A 22748-nucleotide genomic window follows, 5' to 3' on the forward strand; every position below is an offset into this window, starting at 1 on the left:
TATTTTTGGTACTAGAGATCTGGTGAGTCGGTGTTTTTGGTGGCCCGCCTTGTCTCGTGATGTCAGGAATTTTGTGCAGTCCTGTGGGACTTGCTCCCGGTCTAAACCTTGTTCTCGTTCTAGTGGCTTGTTGATGCCTTTGCCGGTGCCCAGGAGGCCATGGACCCATATTTCAATGGATTTTATCTCTATTATGCCTGTCTCTCAGAGAATGACTATTATTTGGGTGATTTGTGATAGATTCTCTAAGATGGTCCATTTTGTACCACTCCCTAAGTTGCCATCTTCCTCTGAGTTGGTGTCCTTGTTTTTGCAACAGGTGGTTCGCTTGCACGGGATTCCTGAGAACATTGTATCTGACAGAGGAGTTCAGTTTGTGTCTAGATTTTGGAGGACTTTCTGTTCCAAGCTGGGAATTCAGTTGTCCTTCTCCTCTGCGTTTCACCCTCAGACCAATGGGCAGACAGAGAGAACAAACCAGACTTTGGAGTCGTATTTGAGATGTTTTATTTCTGCCGATCAGGATGATTGGGTTTCATTTTTGCCCTTGGCCGAATTTGCTTTAAATAGTAGAGCTAGTTCTGCCACTTTGATGTCACCTTTTTTTTGTAACTTTGGTTTTCACCCTCGATTTTCTTCAGGGCAGGTGGAGCCTTCTGCCTGCCCAGGTGTTGACACTGTGGTGGAGAGAATGCACCAGATCTGGGGCCAAGTAGTGGATAAATTGTCTCTCTCCCAGGAAAAGGCCCAGCGGTTTTCCAACCGGCGTAGGACCGTTGGTCCCCAGTTTAAGGTGGGTGATATGGTTTGGTTGTCATCAAAAAATATCGCTATGAAGGTGGCTTCTCCTAAGTTTAAGCCTAGATTTATTGGACCTTACAAGATTTTGGAGATTATTAATCTGTTCTCTTTTCGGTTGGCTCTTCCTGTCACATTTAAAATTCATTATGTGTTTCATAAGTCCTTGTTGAAGAGGTTTGTTGAACCAGTAGTTCCTGTGGTGGCACCTCCTGACCCTATATTGGTTGAAGGTAACATGGAATATGAGGTAGAGAAGATACTGGATTCCCGTCTGGCTAGACGGAGACTCCAGTATTTGGTTAAGTGGAAGGGTTATGGTCAGGAGGATAATTCCTGGGTCTCTGCCTCTGATATTCATGCTGAAAGATTGGTGCGTGCCTTTCATCAGGCTCACCCGGATTGCCCTGGTGGCATGGATGAGGGTTCGGTGACCCCTCCTCAAGGGGGAGGTACTGTTGGGAGTTCATTTTTTCCTTCACCATTGAGATCTGATGAACTCCCTCCTCTGGTGAAGGAAGGTAGTGAGACTGATTACCAAACACCTGGGCAGCTAGATGATAACTGGGTGGCTGGAATTGAGGACTGGATATAAGGCTGCCGACGCCCTTCTTCCTGGCTGGTGATTTTCCTGCTGGATTCTTGGAGACCAGTCTGATTCCTGCATCTCAAAGCTAAGTTTTTCTGCTCTGCTTTGTACTCTTCAGTTTTGTTTTTGTCTTGCCTTGTTTTCTGGGAGTTCTGCCATCCCCGGCCGGGGGTGAGCTGATTTCCATTTTTGTCTCTGATCTGTTGATCTTTTGCTCTGTCTTCAGAATATACCTGAGTGCTGATATAGTCTTTTGAAGCCTAGCGACTTCAGGGCCTGTTTTTCCTATCAGTCGGTTGGCTCATTTTGAGAGTTTTTGCGGATGGCAGACAGCAGTTTCCTATCCTGTCCTATGTAGTTAGCATGGGCCCCATCATTTGCTCAACCTATCTTTCTATCTGTGTTAGTGTTTTCATCTTGCTTCACCGTTATTATATGTTGGGGGCTGCCTATTGCTTTGGGATCTGCTCTGGGGCAGTTTAGTTTTTCCCCTTTCTGTCTTTAGGCTATGTAGCTCTCCGGCTGTGATCGAGGGGTCTAGGGCACCGTAGGAACCCCCCACGGCTACTGCTAGTTGTTGTGGATAGATTTAGGGGTCTGCAATCCGATAGCTGCCAACCTCTCTGGTTTTTCTGGACTTAGCTGGTATTTTGTTTTTTCCTCCTTCGGTGACTCATCATAACAGGGTAGTTCTTTCTGCCATTTCACCCGATTTGAGACGCGCCCTGGAGGAATTTCAGGAGGATAAACCTGAGTATTGCCCTATGGGAAAATTGTATGTTCCTGACCAGTGGAGAAAGAGAGTGATGTCTGAAATTCATTGCTCTGCATTGGCTGGTCATCCAGGTATTTTTGGTACCAGAGATTTGTCGGTTCTTTTGGTGGCCTGCATTTTCTCGTGATGTCAGGAATTTTGTACAGTCCTGTGGGACTTGTTCTCGGTCTAAACCCTGTTCTCGTTCTAGTGGGTTGCTGATGCCCTTGCCGGTGCCCAAGAGGCCATGGACCCATATCTCAATGGATTTTATTTCTGATCTTCCTGTCTCTCAGAGAATGACTGTTATCTGGGTGATTTGTGATAGAATTTCAAAGATGGTCCATCTTGTACCACTCCCAAAGTTGCCATCTTCCGCTGAGTTGGTGCCCTTGTTTTTACAACAGGTGGTTCAGTTACATGGGATTCCTGAGAACATTGTGTCTGACAGAGGAGTCCAGTTTGTTTACAGATTCTGGAAAGCCTTTTGTTCCAATCTGGGAATTCAGTTATCCTTCTCCTCCGCGTTTCATCCCCAGACCAATGGACAGACTGAGAGAACAAACCAGACCTTGGAGTCTTATTTGAGATGTTTTATATCTGCTGATCAGGATGATTGGGTCTCATTTTTGCCTTTGGCCGAATTCGCACTGAACAATAGAGCTAGTTCTGCCACTTTGATGTCACCCTTTTTCTGTAATTTTGGGTTTCATCCTCGATTCTCTTCAGGGCAAGTGAAATCTTCGTCCTGCCCAGGTGTGGACACTGTGGTTAAGAGAATGCAGCAGATATGGGACCAAGTGGTGGATAAGTTGTCACTCTCTCAGGAAAAGACCCAGCGATTTTCCAACCGGCATAGGACCATTGGTCCCCGGTTTAAAGTGGGTGATATGGTTTGGTTGTCGTCTAAGAATATTCCTATGAAGGTTGCATCTCCTAAATTTAAGCCAAGATTTATTGGTCCTTATAAGATTTTGGAAACGCTTAATCCTGTTTCGTTTCGATTGGCTCTTCCAGTTACATTCAAGATCCATAACGTATTTCACAAATCTCTGTTGAAAAGGTTTGTTGAGCCAGTGGTTCCTATGGCAGCACGTCCTGACCCTGTGTTGGTCGAAGGCCATATGGAATATGAGGTAGAGAAAATATTGGATTCTCGTTTGGTTAGACGGAGACTCCAGTATTTGGTCAAATGGAAGGGTTATGGTCAGGAGGATAATTCTTGGGTCTTTGCCTCCGATATTCATGGTTCGTGCTTTTCACTGGGCCCATCATGATCGACCTGGTGGTGTGGATGAGGATTCGGTGACCCCTCCTCAAGGGGGGGTACTGTTGTGAGTTCATTCTCTGGTTCACCAGTTGTGAGTTCCCCTTCCAGACTCCCTCTGGTGGTGACAGGAGGTGGTGAGGCTGGTTTGATCGGTGGAGGTCTGCCACCTGAGAATGAGGATGACGATTGGACCTCAAGATTCTCAGATTGGATTTAAGACAGCCGACGCCCTATACAGTTGCTGGTGATTCCTTCTGGCTTGTCAGCTCTTGGTTTTCAGCTCTGTTCCAGTCATCTAAAGCTAAGTTTTTCTGCTAATGTTCACACTTGATTTTGTTGATCTGTTCAGTTTTTTGTGTGGTCAACCAGCCCCGGCTGGGGGCTGTGCTGAATTTCCACTCTTATTTATCAGTATTTTGCCAATTGGCTTTTTGTCCCTTACTAGTTCGGTCTCTTTTTGCTCTGTCTCAGAATATTTCAGAGTGCTGATATAGTGGGAGAAGTCAAGTGACTTCAGGGTTAATTTTGCTATCAGAAGTGTTGGACATGATTTTTGTAGGGTTTTTTGCAGGTTGCAGACAGTGTCTTTCCTTTCCTTTCCTGTCTAGTTAGTTTGGGCCCCATCATTTGCTCAGCCTATTTTCCTGCCTGTGTTTGTGCCTTCATCTTGTTTCACCGTCAATACATGTGTGGAGGCTATCTATTCCTTTGGGGTCTGCTCTGGGGCAGTTAGTTTTCCCTTTTCTTTCTTTAGGCTTATTTAGTCCTCCGGCCATGACGAGGCGTCTAGGAACATCGTAGGCACGCTCCACGGCTACTGCTAGTTGTGTGGTAAGATCAGGGATCTGCAATCTGCATAGTTACCAACCTCTCTGGTTTTCTGTGACTTAGCTTGTTTTGCTTTTTTCTCCTCGGTGACCCATTCATAACAGGACCCGGGGACCTGCTTGACTGTTCGTGGGGGACCCGGGGGCCCGCCCGGCTGTTCGTGGGGGATCCGGAGTCCCGCCCAGCTGTTCGTGGGGGACCCGGGGGCCTGCCCTGCTGTTCGTGGGGATCCTAGGGGGTCCTGTGGGGATCCTGTGGGGTCCTGGGAAGCCAGGGGGTCAAATCACCTGCGTCCACTATTAGTAGGCACATTGTTGACTGTCTCCACCTGCAGCTCAGCCCGTAGTCCTGTTCTTTTCGTCAGCACAGACTGTGCTGCACATGCACAGTACCAGCATGTTGACTGTCTCCACCTGCAGCTCAGCCTGTAGTCCTATACTTTTAGTCAGCACACACTGTTCAGAGACCAGTACCAACATCATGTTGACAGTCTCCACCTGCTGCTCAGCCTGTAGTCCTATCCTTTTAGTCAGAAAAGACTGTGCTGACTAGTACCAGCATGTTGACTGTCTCCACCTGCCGCTCAGGCCGTAGTCCTATCCTTTTTGTCAGCACAGACTGTGCTGCACATGCACAGTACCAGCATGTTGACTGTCTCCACCTGCAGCTCAGCCCGCAGTCCTATCCTTTTCGTCAGCACAGACTGTGCTGAGACCAGTACCAACATCATGTTGACTGTCTCCACCTGCAGCTCAGCCTGTAGTCCTATCTTTTTAGTCAGCATAGACTGTGCTGACTAGTACCAGCATGTTGACTGTCTCCACCTGCAGCTCAGCCCGTAGTCCTATCCTTTTAGTTATCACAGACTGTGCTGACCAGTACCAGCATGTTGACTGTCTCCACCTGCAGCTCAGCCCGTAGTCCTATATGGGGTATCAGCCTACTCAGGACAAGTTGCACAACTACTGTTAGGGTCCAATTTCTCATGTTACACTTGGGAAAAACAAACATTGGGGGAGAAAAGATCATTTTTGTGAAAATAAAATTAGATTTTTGATTTTTATGGCTCTACATTATAAACTGTCAAGCACTTGGGGGTTCAAAGTGCTCACCACACATCTAGATAAGTTCCTTAAGGGGTCTACTTTACCGTAGCGTTTACTGACCGTGGGAACATACCCTAAAGAGTTTTTGAATTTTGACTGTATAAAAGTTAGTAAACTAAATAAATGGGGTGATTAGCCCTTTACTCTTGTCTCCTATTTTATTTTTTTTAATTTTTTTTACATAATCACTTACAGTTACGTTTTGAGGTGTATTTACATTCTATAATTTATCAGTTTTTAATAATTACCAGTAAAGATATTTTTTGTAGTGTATAATCAGTGATTATATATGCAATAATATACACTTTCCACTCATTTGGTGGGCAGGCTGAGGCGGCAGCGGTGGGCAGGCTGAGACGACCATTAGATTCTTCTTGACTGGGTGGTGGGCTCGGCGTCAACACCGGCTGTGTGAGTAAGTAACAAGTCCATGTATTCATTTGTCCACCATTTCAGTATGTGATTGTACTTACTGTATATATACATTGCTATTGGGGAGTCGAAGGGGGAGGGGGAAGGAATGATTGTATAATGATTCCTTCCCCCTCCCCCTTCGACTCCCCAGTAGCAATGTATATATAAGCTACTGGATGATCCTGACCTGCTGGAAAACCAAATGCCCAATGATAACATAAGGCAGCAGGGCTCAGGATAATCCAGTAGCTTAGAAGTGAAAGGTCGGAGGGATTTTGGAAGGTTTGCGTGGTGGTGGAGGAGTTAGGGTGGAGGCAGAACTGGGGGTGGAGCCTGGGCGGAGTCTCAAGGGGGGCCCCATATATTTTGCCAGTATGGGGCCCCAAAATTCCTAGTGGCAGCCCTGGCAGTAACCCATGATTGTAAGCCAGCTCATCGACTTGCCTGAACTCTAAACCCTTTTATACACTCGGCGGAGCTCAGATCCTCTTCTGTGACGCCGGGAGGTTTCATTAGATAACAGATCAGAAGCTCCTGTAAAGACAGAACGAGGTCGACATTGCGCTCACTTTGTAAATGACAGAACCGCTGTTACAACGGCAAACACGTGAAATGTTCTGACCCAGGGCCTCCAGGTCACATCATCCATCGGTGGATACATCACTTTCTTCCACGCCAGCTGATTTTATAAAAACAGTTTTACTGAAAATAGAGATTGTTTTTTTCATATTATATCTAAGTTATAGAACACCCATCAACTATTAACATATGACGTTATTACACAGCGGGTTACTTCTTACCTTAGAAACATTCATGGTCGTCCTGTTGAGACCAGATAAGGACCTCCAAGTCAGGGGCCGCACAGGAGGACCCTCAGAGTTCTCATCAACAAGCTCTACAATCACCGAGTAACTGTCAGGAGGCGAGAACAAGGATCACTCTCCACATGAATCACAAAGCTTCTTGCTTTTGCAATTTTGTGTTTTTCCTTCCTTCCTTCTAAGAGCCATAACTTTTATTTACTTTTCCTATTTGTTTTTGCTCGGCGTGGCCATACAAGAACTTGCTTTTTGTGGGGCGAGTTGTATCATCTCCTATACTGAACTTACCAAACTTAACTAGATTTTTTTATTATTATTATTGCAGTAATTTAAGAAAAATATCTGAAAGTTTAAAAAAATAAAATAAATGTGTTTGCTTTGCCAGTTTCTGGGACTTATATAGTTATAGATTTTAATTGATATATTTTATAATGTGTTGATCGCTTTTTGTTGCAATTTTTTGGAGGAGGTGGAGTGACCGAGAATACCGCAATATTGGTATTTTGATTTTAGTTTTCCTTTACCAAGTTAAATAATTTTATGTTCTGACAAACTGAATTTTTACAGACACAGAGGTACCGAATATTAATTTATTTTTTAAATAATGAAAAGGGGATGATTCATATTTTTATTAATTTTTTCACTTTTTCTTATTTTTACTTTCACTGTCTTTGTTAGGGCACTTGAACCCTCGATCGTTTGATCGTATGTACTATATACTGCAGTTCTAGTATTGCAGTAGATGGGCTCAACAGGGGTACCAAGATGGTGTTTATGGGGCCTTCAGCAGGACTATGACCCCCACACGGTAAACCACCGGCGCCCTGCTATCGCTTCGCAGAGAGCCAATGGGCGCTCAAATGAGACAAAATGAAATCTAGATGCACAAAACCCAAGACTTAAGCCTTTTAATGTTACTTAATGAAAGGTGCATATGCTGATTACATTACAATTTCAATAACATGCACCAACCTGGCATGGTAGAAAGGAGGTCCCTTACGATACAGCACTGAAAAACAAAACAAAATTTGGACATATAACAGAAGCAGAAAAAATAAATACATAAAAAAAGGAAAAAAAAATTGGAAAATCAGTTTTCTGGAATGCTGAGCAACCTGTGGGATATAAGACTTGGGAATCTTGACTGTCAAATTTAACAACTACCCTGAGCCCCTATGCTAGAAATAGGAGGAAACCCCATTATGGTTAAATTGAGCTGTAAGGGGCGCAATAAGTGACAAAAATAAAGCATTTAGAGAATTAAAGCAAGTAGGTAGTGATGAGGCATTAAATAAATACAGAAGATTAAATAAATTCTGTAAAAAGCAAATCAAGGTAGCAAAGATTGAGATAGAGAGACTCATTGCCAGAGAAAGTAAAAATAATCCCAAAATATTCTTTAACTACACAAATATTAAGAAATTAAAAAATGATAGTGTCGGTCCCCTTAAAAATTGTCTGGGTGAAATGGTGGATGAGGATGAGCAAAAAGCCAATATGCTAACTGACTTTTTTTCATCCATGACGGATAACATGATCAGTGATAAAAATTCTCCATTAAATGTCACTTGTTTAACCCAGCAAGAAGAGAAGTACGGCGTCGTCTAAAAATCACTAAAATTGACAAATCCCCGGGCCCGGATGGGATACACCCCCGAGTACTGCAGGAATTAAGTACAGTCATAGATAGACCATTATTTTTAATATTTAAAGATTCCATAATAACAGGGTCTGTACCACAGGACTGGCGTATAGCAAATGTGGTGCCAATATTCAAAAAGGGGACAAAAACTGAACTTGGAAATTATAGGCCTGTAAGCTTAACCTCTACTGTGGGTAAAATCCTGGAGGTTTTTCTAAGAGATACTATACTGGAGTATCTGAAGAAGAATAACCTCATGACCCAATATCAACATGGGTTTACAAGGGACCGTTCCTGTCAGACTAATCTGATAAGCTTTTATGAGGAGGTGAGTTCCCGACTGGACCAAGGAAATGCAGTGGACGTGGTGTACATGGACTTTTCAAAAGCTTTTGATATGGTGCCACACAAAAGGTTGATACATAAAATGAGAACAATGGGGATAGGGGAAAATATGTGTAAGTGGGTTAAGAGCTGGCTCAGGGATAGGAAACAAAGGGTGGTTATTAATGGAACACACTCTGACTGGGTCACGGTTAGCAGTGGGGTACAACAGGAGTCAGTATTGGGCCCTCTTCTTTTTAACATATTTATTAATGACCTTGTAGGGGGCATAGAGAGTAGAATTTCAGTATTTGCAGTTGACACTAAACTCTGCAGGGTAATCAATACAGAGGAGGACAATTTTATATTACAGGAGGGTTTATGTAAACTAGAAGCTTGGGCTGATAAATGGCAAATGAAATTTAATGGGGATAAATGAGAGGTAATGCACTTGGGTAGATCAAACAAGATGTATAATTATGTGCTTGATTGTAAAACATCGGGCAAAACGGTCACTGAAAAAGACCTGGGTGTATGGGTGGACGACAAACTCACATTTAGTGGCCAGTGTCAGGCAGCTGTTGCAAAGGCAAATAAAATAATGGGATGCATTAAAAAAGACATAGATGCTCATGAGGAGAACATAATTTTACCTCTATACAAGTCACTAGTGTGACCACACTTAGAATACTGTGTACAGTTCTGGTCTCCGGTGTATAAGAAAGACATAGCTGAACTGGAGCGTGTGCAGAGAAGAGCGACCAAGGCAATTAGGGAGCTGGGGGGTCTGCAATACCAAGACAGGTTATTACACTTGGGGTTATTTAGTTTGGAAAATCGAAGGCTTAGGGGTGATCTTATTACAATGTATAAATATATGAGAGGACAGTACAGACCTTTCTAATGATTTTTTTACTCTTAGGCTGTGTGTCCATGTTGCAGAGATGCTGCGGAATTGTCTGCAGCATTCCCGCAACTCCCTGCCGTGGGTAAAATGCATGCAGAATTTGCATGCATTTTCCCACAAAACACAAGCGTTTTGCAAGCATTTTTAGCTTGCAGAATGCTAGTGCTTTTCCAAGTGATTTGAAGCATCGCTTGGAAAAGTGATTGCCAGGTTGGTCACACTTGTCAAGCATAGTGCTTGACAAGTGTGACCAACTTTTTAATATTGATGCTGCCTATGCGACATCAATAGTAAAAGAGAGAATGTTAAAAATAGTCAAAAAAGTAAAAAATAGGGATATACTCACCTTCTGTTGGCCCCCAGAGTCCTCCCGGCCCCCAGCGGCGCTGCCGGCAAGTTCCGTTCACAAGGATGCATTGCGCGAATGACCTCTGATAACTAGGGATGAACGAGCATATTCGTGGATATTCGGTACTCGGCGAGTAATGCGGTACTCGTGGTACTCGGTACTTATCGAGTATTTCACTACTCGCCTCGCACTATTCAGTTCTCACGCCCAGCAGTTGCCAATCACAGTAATGCCACACCCTTCTTGGTTGTGGGCGGCATTACTATGATTGGCTGGCCGCCCAGCGTCATCATAGGCTATGACTCATCATAGCCTGGCACTAAGCCCTGCCGCCGCCATTTTCTGCACATTGCATGCAGAACACAGCTAGTGTAGGGAGTGTGAGCAGCTGCTAGGGAGAGTTGTGTTTTTTGGTGCAAATCATCCAGAAATCCTCTGTGAAACCCAAAAGCTCTTTTAAGAGCTGAAAGTATAAGATCAGGGATTGAGTAGTGACCGTTTTCCCAGCTTTTTTTGGGGTCACATTTACCCCTGCAGGGCAGTTTTTTTGTGCTGTTGTGGTGCTGTGTTCACAGAATCACAGCGAATAGGACGCACGCACGGTACTGCACAACTGACACACAGCCAGCATCGCTGTCTTGTGTGGTGTCTGGTGTGCGTATTCTTGTCTTAAACCTCAGGGCAGTTTTTTTGTGCTGTTGCGGTGCTGTTTGTAAAACACAAAGCAGTACTAGGCTGTAGTGCTACCTTCCACAAAGCACTAACTGCTCCTTGTTCCCCAATATCTGCATCTGAACATCTGCAACTATGGCAGAAAAATCCAAAATTCCTAAAAAAGCTGTTGTGAAGGGAAAGGGACATGGACGTGGGGTCGTTGGTGCCCAACAAGGCACAGAGTCTGGGAGATTGAAAAAGGTTGATGCATCTATTTTCCTGGTGAAATTTCCCTGTCTAGAGCATAAACGGGCCTGGAAGCCAGAAGAACAATAGCAGATACTGTCTTGGATGGCTGATAAGGCCTCAACAAAATGTTCTAGCAGCACCCAATCGTCCATGACAAAACAGTCTACTGTCCATACAGATAACGCTGGGTCATCCTGTTCTCAACCTGTTCCGGTCAGGAATCACAGGAAACATTTGACCCCAACCTTGGTCACTCCGAGGATCTGTTTGATCCATTTCCTTGCATTGCCTCTGGCATCTCACTGCACGACATTGAAGAGGAACGTGAGGGGGTATCGTCTGTTGATGATGGCCAAATATTTGAAACCCCACGGCCAGAAGAAAGCCACTTTCATCCACGTGATATACCGGGTGAAGAGGTGGAGGCTGATGGTGATGACACACAGTTGCCATCTGGCCAGTCGCCAATATCAACAAGGAAGGAGGATGACATGGAGGACGAGGTGGTTGATGATGAGACCACCGATCCGACCTGGACGGTTGGCACGCATAGCCAGCACAGCAGCACAGAGAATGAAGGTGGATATGCAGCACCAACAAAGGCACCAAGGGCTACTGGTTTGAGCAGAGTGCGAAGTGTGTCAGTTGTTGCCAAGAGCAATCCCTCTGTGCCCCAAGGCAAGGGTGCGTTCAGCCGCTGTCTGGAAATTTTTTTCCAATAGTCCTCCTGAACCAAATGTTGTCATCTGTAGCATCTGCCATAGGAAGCTGAGCAGAGGCCAGGGCAAAGGCAACCAAAGCACCACCAGTATGCGGAAACACATGGCAGCCAAGCACCCTAGTCGGTGGGCTGAACAACAGGGTACCAAATCACTGTCTGTGACTGCGGGTCAAACCACTTCCATGTCACCTGTAATACGTCCTTTCCAATCTGCTGGTCAGGAAGCAGGTGATCGTCATACATCTTGCTCACAAGCTGCGGTTGCAAAAACACAGGCCACAACAAGCTCATCCACTTGTTTGTACCAGGAGAGCGTCCAATTATCCGTGCCCCAGATGTATGAAAGGAGGCGTAAATACCAAGCCACGCACCCACAAGCACAAATACTGAACGCACACATTGCCAAGTTGCTAGCCGTGGAGATGTTGCCATTTAGGCTTGTGGGGACACAGTCTTTCCGTGATCTTTTGGCTGTGACTGCCCCACGATACTCGGTTCCCAGCCGGCACTATTTTTCCCGCTGTGCCGTCCCCGCGTTACACCAGCACGTCTTAAACAATCTAAAGCGTGCTCTCACCAACGCCGTAAACGGGAAGGTCCATCTTACAACAGACACGTGGACAAGTACTTGTGGCCAGGGCAATACATCTCTGTCACGGCACACTAGCTCAACCTGGTGGAGGGTGGGACAAAGTCTCAAACTGGACCATCAACACATATCCTACCCACGCCACAAATAGCGGGCGCAACCTCAATCAGGGTATCTGCCTCATCATATGCGTCCAGTCTCCCCTCTTCCTCCTCCTCCGCCTCGTCATCCTATGCTGAATTACCCTCCACATCACTCCCAAGTTGGGAGCTTTGCAGCAGTGCATTGGCAAAGCGGCAAAACACTGTGCTGAAGCTGATCTGCTTAGGTGAAACACCACACACTGCAGCAGAGCTGTGGCAAGGAATAAAACAACAGACCGATCAGTGGCTCTCCCCACTGCAACTCCAACCTTTCCTTGTTGTCTGCGACAATGGGCATAACCTGGTGGCGGCTTTAAAGCTCGGGAAGCTCCTACACGTGCCATGCATGGCTCACGTGCTGAACCTAGTGGTGCAGAAATTTCTAAAAACATACCCTGACTTGCCGTACCTATTTGAGAAGGTGAGCCGTATTTGCGTCCATTTCCACCACTCCTCAACCGCTGTTGCCGGTCTTGCAGCATTTCAAAAGCAATTTAATTTGCCAAACCACAGACTCATTTGCGACCTGCCAACACGGTGGAACTCAACATATCATATGTTGGCAAGGGTAAGTGAGCAGCAGAGGGAACTTTCTGAACACCAGCTTAAACATGCCCGTCACACTGAGACTCAGTCAAGACACATAACAACTGTCAAGTGGGTGTGGATCACTGATATTTGTGAGGTGCTTGATAACTTTGAGTACTGCACCAAGCTTGTGAGCGGCGATCAGGGTATTATCAGCCTAACCATCCCTATGCTATGTCTGCTGAAAAAATCGCTTCAGAATCAAAAAATTAAATCTTTGCGTGCCCAGCAGCTGGGTATGCAGCAAGATTTCACAATGAGTGTTCCTACCCAGCCCAGTCAATATCATCAGGTAACATTGGGGGATGAAGATGATGCTGAAAATGATGTGGGAGAGGACTTCTTTTTCAGTGGTACCAAGGGGACACCTCATGCTACAGAGAGGAATCCCAACCCCAGCTTCATGTCTGTCCAGCATGGGTGGGCTAAAGAGGAGGAGGTGGAGGAGGAGAGTCAGTGTAAGGAGAGGATGGGTATTGTTTCTCCTTCAGGGGTCACAGAACATTGCCTCTTTGCAGCTTGGCACACATGGCACACTTCATATCTGACTGTGCCAAGACCCTTGTGTAATCCACATTTTCAATAGCAACCGATACTGGTTGGCCACCTTTCTAGACCCACGGTACAAGGACAAATTTCCTTCGCTACTGTTACAGTCACCAAGGGGTTTCACAATGGAATCCTTCAAGAAGGCCTTTGTCGATCATTTGATGGCAACAGCACCCTCAGACACCACTGTTAACAGAGATACCAGATCTGTGCAAGAGATACACCAAGCAGGTCCAAAAGAGGTGGTGGTAAAATGTCCACAAACTGGGCCATCTTCAATAAACCGGCTCATCACCAAGGACTAGCTGGAACAGTAGCAATGTCAAGGAGGGAGAAGTTGAAGAAGATATTCAATGACTATCTAAGTGACCATACCTGCATCCTTCCTGATGTTTCTGTACCGTTTAATTACTGGGTATCCAAGCTGCATAGTTGGCCCAACCTCTCCTTTTATGCCTTGGAGGTGCTGGCCTGCCCTTCTGCTAGTGTGATGTCAGAGCATGTTTTCAGTGTCGCTGGGGCAATCATCACAGATACACGCACACGGTTGACTACTTAGAATGCAGACAGGCTGACTCTGATAAAATTTAACAAGGACTGGATTTTGCAACAGTATTTAAACCCTCCAGATGACAGTATCCCAACCTAAAGTCACCCAAGAGGTTTTTTTTTTCTAAATTGGTGATCACATCCATCCTTTCCCATACAAACCCCTTTTCTTCTTCTCACACATGTTTTCCAAACCTTCCTTCATCAACCATGGTATCATGCTCCTTGGCCTAATTTTTGGAGACACTATGGCTATGCCTGGACACTGGGCACTGCCACCTCTATGCTAGTGTGGCACCCCAGAGTCTGGTTGCCATAGTGACATTGCCTCCCTCTAAGGGGGTGATGTCATGACGGGAGGCAGGAGGGGGGTTCCCATGCCAGGTAATACAGGTTACATGACAATTCCTGCTGCAGGTCAGAAAGGGGAGCTTCCTTATAAATTCTGGCCAGCAGGTGGGGTTAGTGAGTCAGTAAGAAGTCAGCTGAGAGAGTAAACAAGGGAATTGTCATGGAAATGTGAGCAGCTTGAGCTCATGACAAGACAGTTAGAGAGTTGGAGTTGGTTTGTGAAGAGAAAAGGGACAGGAGAAGAGACAAGGGGCTCTGGAGGAACTAAAATTGTGTATAACTGACCCCAGAATGAAGCACTGATATAAAAAGGGATGCGAGAGTCCTTGGCTGGGCAGGAGCTGTACGCCCTGACAGCCGAATCTGGAGTACAGGGGACTGCAAATTCCTTGAACACACTGAATTCCTGAAGGCACGGCAGCAGACAAAGAGCCCGGGACTGACAGTGAATAAGACATTGCCCGTGATATAGGCTCACGCTGTCAGTCATGCAGGTTAGAGATCATCACGCAGGAGAGGGCCACAGCTTAGCTACAAGCAGCAGGGGCTCAAAAACAGAGCGCAGAAGGAAGGTCCCCAATCCCACCTGGTAGGGTGGATCCCCTGACTGCCTCCAGGCGAGCTGGACTCAATCCATCATCTGTATGTGGTACCCAAGAATGCAACTACTTTCAAGTAAAAGGTAAAGAAAACTGCACCTCTCTGTGTCCTTCACTTATTCTCGACACCCCAACGTTCACCACCACGTGAACAATCAACTATATTTGCCTGGGGCCCCACTCTACCCGTGGGGAGCTGAACCATCTTTGCTGCGTCACCATCAGCCCCAGAGGACCAAAACTGCAGCGTTGGCCACCCATTGCCGAACACCACGGGTGGCGTCACAATTAAACACCACATAACTATCCTCTATTTAATTACTGGACGCCCAGGGCCACGGACCGGGTCACTGCCACTGTGACATCCCCTTTTGAGAGCCTGACTGACCCGGTACCGAGTAACCCCCGGCCCTGCAGGGTGCTCCAACTGGCGTCACGAACAGGATCATCGAGCCTAGCAAAGCTGGGTACTTGTTCGGCGCTGGGCAAAGCTGGGTACTATGAGTCCGGCAAAGCTGGGTACTGTGTGCCAGAGACTTTATTAAACTGTGTGGTAGAGACTTTAATGAGCTTTCAAATCACCACCATAAGCGTGTCACACAGTGCGTGCAAGCAGAGAGGGGTGTGCCATCGTGGGCGGAGCCAGAAATATAGCACGACGCAAAACCCTGCCCGCGCTCTGACATCAGTGGGTGAAGTGAAGCTGGAGCTGCGTTCTTTTGTGAGCGATTGAAAGCAGGAAGATCCGATTTGGAGACCAGGAGGAGCTCAATCCAGCCCGTCAAAGAGCAGCAGTTGACAACGGCAAAGGTAAACGGAGCTTAGCTGAGGTTCACTGAAGGAGGAAGAAAATGCCCAACTCGGGTGGAGATTTGGCGGCGGTCGCAGCCGCAGCCTCCATAATGCTGCTATCAATGCCATATATACCTGGAGCAGCCTGGTTACCACAGTACACAGGGGAGTCACACACCCTGAGCGATTTAAAGAAAAGACTATGTAGTTTGTTCAAAGTGTACCCCTTGTCTGAGAGTCAAAAAGTCAGCATCCTCATTGGCCAGTTAACTGGTACAGCCCAGAGGGAAGTATAGTCCTGGCCGGACACTGATAAAGGAACTGTCAAACAAATCTTAGCCAGACTGAAGGACACTTTTGACACCCGTCCTGCAGCAGATATAAAAATGAGATTCTTTGGGTGCAAACAAAGGGTGCAGGACAGTATACGGGTCTATGCTCTTAACCTTCAGGAGGCGCTAAGGGCCATAAAGCAGGTTTACCCTGAGAGCGTGCAAGATGAAAATAGATTACTAACGGAGCAGTTTATAGAGGGACTCCAGTCTAACACTCAAAGGACACAGCTGCGCATAATGGCCCTACAAAATCCTGAATTGGACTTTGCACACTTTAACCCCTTCCTGACATCAGACGTACTATCCCGTCCATGGGACCCGGGCCCCTATGCCCATGGACGGGATAGTACGTCTACCGCGATCAGCGGCGCCCACGTGGTGAGCGCCGCTGATCGCGGCCGGGTGTCAGCTGATTATCACAGCTGACACCCGGCACAATGTGTCGGGGGCGGTCACGGACCACCCCCGACACGTTAACCCCTTGCACACCGCGATCAAACATGATCGCGGTGTACCGGGGGTTAAAGGGAAGCATCGGCAGGGAGGGGGCTCCCTCCGTGCTTCCCTGAGCCCCCCACGGCAGCGCAATGTGCAGCGCTGATGCCGGGGGCTCCTTTCCTGCAGGCCCCCGAATCCAAGATGGCGACGGGGGCCTTCGAGGGCCTGCAGGAAGCTGGCTTCCTCAGTGCCTGCAAAGCGCAGGCATGAGGAAGCCTTGTGCACTGCCTGTGACAGATCGCTGATCTGTCACAGTGATCTGTGATGTGACAGATCAGCGATCTGTCACAGAACAGTGATGTCCCACCTGGGACTATTTAATAAAGTAAAAAAAAAATTTAAAAAAAGTGTTAAAATAATTTTAAAAAAATCGCCAAATAAATTACAAAAAAAAAAAAATATTCCCCCAAATAAATCCATTTTTTGAAAATAATAAAAAATAAATAAATAAAAGTACACATATTAGGTATCACCACATCCGTAACGACCCGCCCTATAAAACTGTCCCATTAGTTAACCCCTTTAGCGAACCCCTTAAAAAATAAAAATAAAAAACGAAGCAAAAAACAATGATTTATTATCATACTGCCAAACGAAAAGTGTAATAACGCGCGATCAAAAAGACGCATATAAAGATCCATGGTACCGCTGAAAACGTCATCTTGTCCCGCAAAAAACGAGCCACCACACAGCATCATCAGCAAAAAAATAAAAAAGTTATAGCTCGCAGAATAATGCGATGCAAAAATAATTATTTTTTATATAAAATAGTTTTCATTGCATAAAACCGACAAAACATAAAAAACAACCTAAATGAGGTATTGCTGTAACCGTACTGACCCGAAGAATAAAACCGCTTTATCAATTTTACCGCACGCGGAACGGTGTAAACGCACCGCCCCCAAAAGAAATTCATGAAACGCTGGTTTTTGTTCATTCTGCGTCCCAAAAATCGGAATAAAAAGCGATCAAAAAATGTCACGTGCCCGAAAATGGTACCAATAAAAACGTCAACTCGTCCCGCAAAAAATAAGACCTCACATGACTCGGTGGGTCAAAATACGGAAAAATTATAGCTCTCAATATGTGGTGATGCAAAAACTATTTTTACAATAAAAAGCGTCTTTTAGCGTGCGACAGCCGCCAAACATAAAACCGCCATAAATAGTAAATCAAACCCCCCGTTATCACCCCCTTAGTTAGGGAAAAATAATAAAATTAAAAAAATGTATTTATTTCCATTTTTCCATTACGGTTAGGGTTAGGGTTAGGGTAGGGTTAGGGTTAGGGCTAGGGTTAGGGCTAGGGTTAAGGCTAGGGTTAGGGCTAGGGTTAGGGTTAGGGTTAGGGCTGAGATTAGGGATAGGGGTGTGTTGGGGCTCGGGTTGGAGTTAGAATTGGGGGTTTCCACTGTTTGGGCACATCAGGGGCTCTCCAAATGCAACATGGCGTCTGATTTCAATTCCAGCCAATTCTGAGTTGAAAAAATCAAATGGTGCTCCTTCCCTTCCAAGCTCTGCCATGCGCCCAAACAGTGTTATACCCCCACATGTAGGGTATCAGCGTACTTAGGACAAATTGCAAAACAATTTTTGGGGTCCAATTTCTCCTGTTACCCTTAGAAAAATAAAAAATTGGGGGCAAAAATATCATTTTTGTGGAAAAAAATGTTTTTATTTTCACGTCCGAGCGTTATAAACTTCTGTGAAACACTTGGGGGTTCAAAGTGCTCACCACACATCTAGATAAGTTCCGTGGGGGGTCTAGTGTCCAAAATGGGGTCACTTGTGGGGAGATTCAATAGTTTAGGTACATCAGGGGCTCTCCAAAGGCAACATGACACCCGCAGAACATTCCCTCAAAGTCTGCATTCCAAAACGTCACTACTTCCCTTCCGAGCCCCGACGTGTGCCCATACAGTAGTTTTCTCCCACATATGGGGTATCAGCATACTCAGGACAAATTGGACAACAACTTTTGGGGTCCAATTTCTCCTGGTACCCTTGGGAAAATAAAAAAATGGTGACTAAAAGATCATGTTTGTGGAAAAAATACGAATTTTTTATTTTCACGCCCGGGCGTTATAAACTTCTGTGAAGCCCTTGGGGGTTCAAAGTTCTCACCACACATCTAGATAAGTTCCTTAGGGGGTCTAGTTTCCAAAATGGTGTCATTTGTGGGGGGTTTCCACTGTTTTGGTACATCAGGGGTTTTCCAATCGCGACATGATGTCCGATCTCAATTCTAGCCAAAAACGTCAAATGGCGCTGCTTCCCTTCCGAGCTCTGCCATGCGCCCAAATAGTGGTTTACCCTCACATGTGGGGTATCAGCGTACTCAGGACAAATTGCACAATAACTTTTAGGGTCCTGTTACCCTTGGGAAAATAAAATTTGGGGTGAAAAGATCATTTTTGTGGAAAAAATATGATTTTTTAATTGTACCGCTGTACGTTATAAACTTCTGTAAAGCCCTTGTGGGTTCAAAGTTCTCACCACATATCTAGATAAGTTCCTTGGGGGGTCTAGTTTCCAAAATGGGGTCACTTGTAGGGGGTTTCCACTGTTTAGGTACATCAGGGACTCTCCAAACGTGACATGGCATCCGATGTGAATTCCAAACAATTTTGCATTGAAAAAGTCAAACAGCGCTCCTTCCATTCTGAGCTCTGCCATGCGCCGAAACAGTCGTTCCCCCCACATATCAGGTATCAGCGTACTCAGGACAAATTGTACAATAATTTTTGCAGTCCAATTTCTCCTGTTACACTTGGTAAAATAAAAAAATTGAACCTGAAGTACTTTTTTTGTGAAAATAAGTTAGATGTTCATTTTTTTTTTAAATATTCAAAAAAATTCATGTGACGCAGCTAAAGGGTTAATAAACTTCTTGAATGTGGTTTTGAGCACCTTAAGGGGTGCAGTTTTTAGAATGGTGTCACTTTTAGGTATTTTCTATCATATAGACCCCTCAAAGTGGCTTCAAATGTGATGTGGTCCTTAAAATTAAAATGGTGTTGTAAAAATGAGAAATCGCTGGTCAACTTTTAACCCTTATAACTTCCTAACAAAAAAAAATGTTGGTTCCAAAATTGTGCTGATGTAAAGTAAACATGTGGGAAATCTTAGTTATCAAGTTTTTTGGGTGCCATATCTCTGTGACTTTTGGGCATAAAAATTCAAAGTTGGAAAATTGCGAAATTTTCAAAATTTTCGCCAAATTTCCGTTTTTCTCACAAATAAACGCAAGTTATTTGAATAAAATTTTACCACTAACATGAAGTACAATATGTCACGAGAATTCAGTGTCAGAATCACCGGGATCCATGGAAGCGTTCCAGAGTTATGACCTCATAAAGGTACAGTGGTCAGAATTGTAAAAATTAGCCCGGTCATGAACGTGCAAACCACCCTTGGGGGTGAAGGGGTTAAGGATAGAGCCATCCGAGTGCTGTGTGAACCCAATCCTAGAGGCACAGAGCCCTCTAGGCATCCAGCAATTACATACCAGCAGGAGGCAGCATCCTTTCCCCAGACCCCTATTGAGACAGACACGCCGGCCCAAGATGATGACTCTGCCGCGGACCTACGTCTCCAGGTCAAGGAACTGACTAAAAGTGTGGCTGCACTTACAAAAACTGTGCAGTCCATACAAGTGGTGTAGGTAGGTGTGCTGACTGGGGGGGTGGTCCTCTTGCTGCCGCGAACAGACTGAGACAGAGACTGAACTGCGTCCAACAGGTCCTCTTTATTGGCCATCCTCTCGACGACCCGCAGCACCACACAGCTATGCACTATGCATAGGCTGGGGTAATCAGAGATAGTTGTAGCCCCTGGGCAGCTCCATTAGTCCTTGTTAAAAAAAAAGATGGTACTATGAGAATGTGTGTAGATTACAAGCAGATTAACAGCATTACACATAAGGACGCTTACCCATTACCTAGAATTGAGGAATCACTAGATGCACTGAGAACCGCTAACTATTTCTCTACCTTAGATCTCACCAGTTGGTATTGGCAGGTTCCCGTGCCAGAGGCAGACAAAGAGAAGACAGTGTTTACAAGACCAATGGACCTCTGCGAGTTTAGCTACATGCCATTTGGGCTAAGCACTGCGCCAAGAACATTTCAGCGGTTAATGGAATGCTGCCTTTGACATAATAACTTTGAAACCGTTCTGCTGTACCTGAATGACATCATCGTCTTCTCCAGAAGACCACTTGAAGCACCTAGCCGAGGTATTCGAAGCCCTGTCCATCTTTGGCTTGAAAGTAAAGCTGTCCAAATGTCACGTTTTGAAGCCCAAGGTGCAGTACCTAGGCCATATGGTAAGCGCGGAAGGTGTGGCACCTGACCCTGACAAAGTAACCGTTATCCGGGACTGGCAAAGACCCAGCACTATTCATAAAGTAAGGCAGTTTCTTGGGTTAGTAGGCTACTACCGAAGATTTATCAAGTACTTCACCAAAATAGCTACACTCCTGCAAGATCTTCTAGTGGGCCAATCCAAGAAGGCCAAGAACAAGAGTCTTCCGTTCGAGTGGAACAAGACCAGGGGAAGAGTCTTGAGGACATCATTTGCATATTCCCAGTGCCTTCTGGGATAAGTGAAGAGTCTCCGCGAGCCCAACGATCACTGGGTTTTGGCCGTTGCCGCTGAAAAGAGTAAATCGGAAAACCAGGGGAAGAGTCTTGAGGAGATCATTTGCATATTCCCAGTGCCTTCTGGGATAAGTGAAGAGTCTCCGCGAGCTCAACGATCACTGGGTTTTGGCCGTTGCAGCTGAAAAAAGGAAATCGGAAAGCCAGGGGAAGAGTCTTGAGGAGATCATTTGCATATTCCCAGTGCCTTCTGGGATAAGTGAAGAGTCTCCGCAAGCTCAACGATCACTGGGTTTTGGCCGTTGCAGCTGAAAAGAAGAAATAGGAAAACCAGGGGAAAAGTCTTGAGGAGCTCATTTGCATATTCCCAGTGCCTTCTGAGATAAGTGAAGAGTCTCCGCGAGCTCAACGATCACTGGGTTTTGGCCATTGCAGCTGAAAAGAGGAAATCGGAAAACCAGGGGAAGAGTCTTGAGGACATCATTTGCATATTCCCAGTGCTCATCTTTCATCGTTTTTAAGAAATCTCAATAATAGAAGAGGCCAGGAGCCATTTGGTGAGCTGCATTTCTTGCTACATGTTCACAGACTTACCAGTGGAAAAGCCAAACTTCACATGCCACAAATGCAAGCTTGTGTCCCTGTTGGAGGAAAAGTTGCAAAATCTCGAAGAGAAGTTAGCTACGTTGAAGATCATTAAGGAAGGTGAAGAGTTCTTGGACAGAGCAGAATTATCTCTTCATGTTACAGAAAGAGAAGAAATTCGAAGTGCACCTGAAGAAACAGAGGAATGGAGACATGTGACCCAGAGAAGCAGGAGGATCAGGAGGCAGTCAGCACCCATACTGCTCAGGAACCAGTATCAGGCTCTCACGCAGGAAAACGATGAAGAAATACATCAGGATAAGACTTTGCCAACAAACAGCAACCTTGTACGCCTTCAGAGTCCTCCTGGATGGAGAAAGAAAACTTGTGAAGAAGAAACGGAGAGTGGTGGTCATGGGGGATTCCCTGTTGAGAGGAACAGAGGCCGCTATCTGCAGACCGGATATAACTTCAAGAGAAATGTGCTGTCTTCCAGGTGCAAAAATTAAAGATGTGTCTGACAGGATATCAGGACTCTTCAGACCTACAGATGACTACCCATTCCTGCTACTACATGTGGGGACAAATGACAACGCAAGAAATGACCTGGAAACCATCTGCAGAAACTTTGAAGACTTAGGCAAGAAAGTGAAAGAACTGGGAGCGCAGGTGGTCTTCTCTTCCATCCTCCCAGTGGATGGCCATGGAACAAGAAGGTGGAACAAGATTCTGCAGGTGAACAACTGGCTTCGTCGATGGTGCCGTCAGCAACGATTTGGATTTCTGGATCACGGAGTGAATTACTTATACGATGGACTACTTGCTAGAGATGGGGTGCACCTTACGACGACTGGAAAACATGTATTTGGAAGTCGCCTTGCTACACTTGTAAGGAGAGCTTTAAACTAGAACAACATGGGAAGGGAAGCAAAAGACCAGAAAAAGCCATACACCTGACAAATGCTATTGAGAACTCTGCTATTAGAAGTGGAAAGGAAGAACAAAGACAAAAGAATCTAATTAATAAAAATATTGGAGAAAGAAAAACCAATCACAAACTAAAATGTTTCTATACTAATGCACAAAGCATGGGCAACAAACAAGGAGAATTGGAACTACTAACACAGGAAAAGAAATATGATGC

The sequence above is a fragment of the Dendrobates tinctorius genome, unplaced genomic scaffold (genome assembly GCF_039654945.1).
Source record: "Dendrobates tinctorius isolate UK_male_01 unplaced genomic scaffold, ASM3965494v1 ptg000038l, whole genome shotgun sequence".
NCBI lineage: Eukaryota > Metazoa > Chordata > Amphibia > Anura > Dendrobatidae > Dendrobates > Dendrobates tinctorius.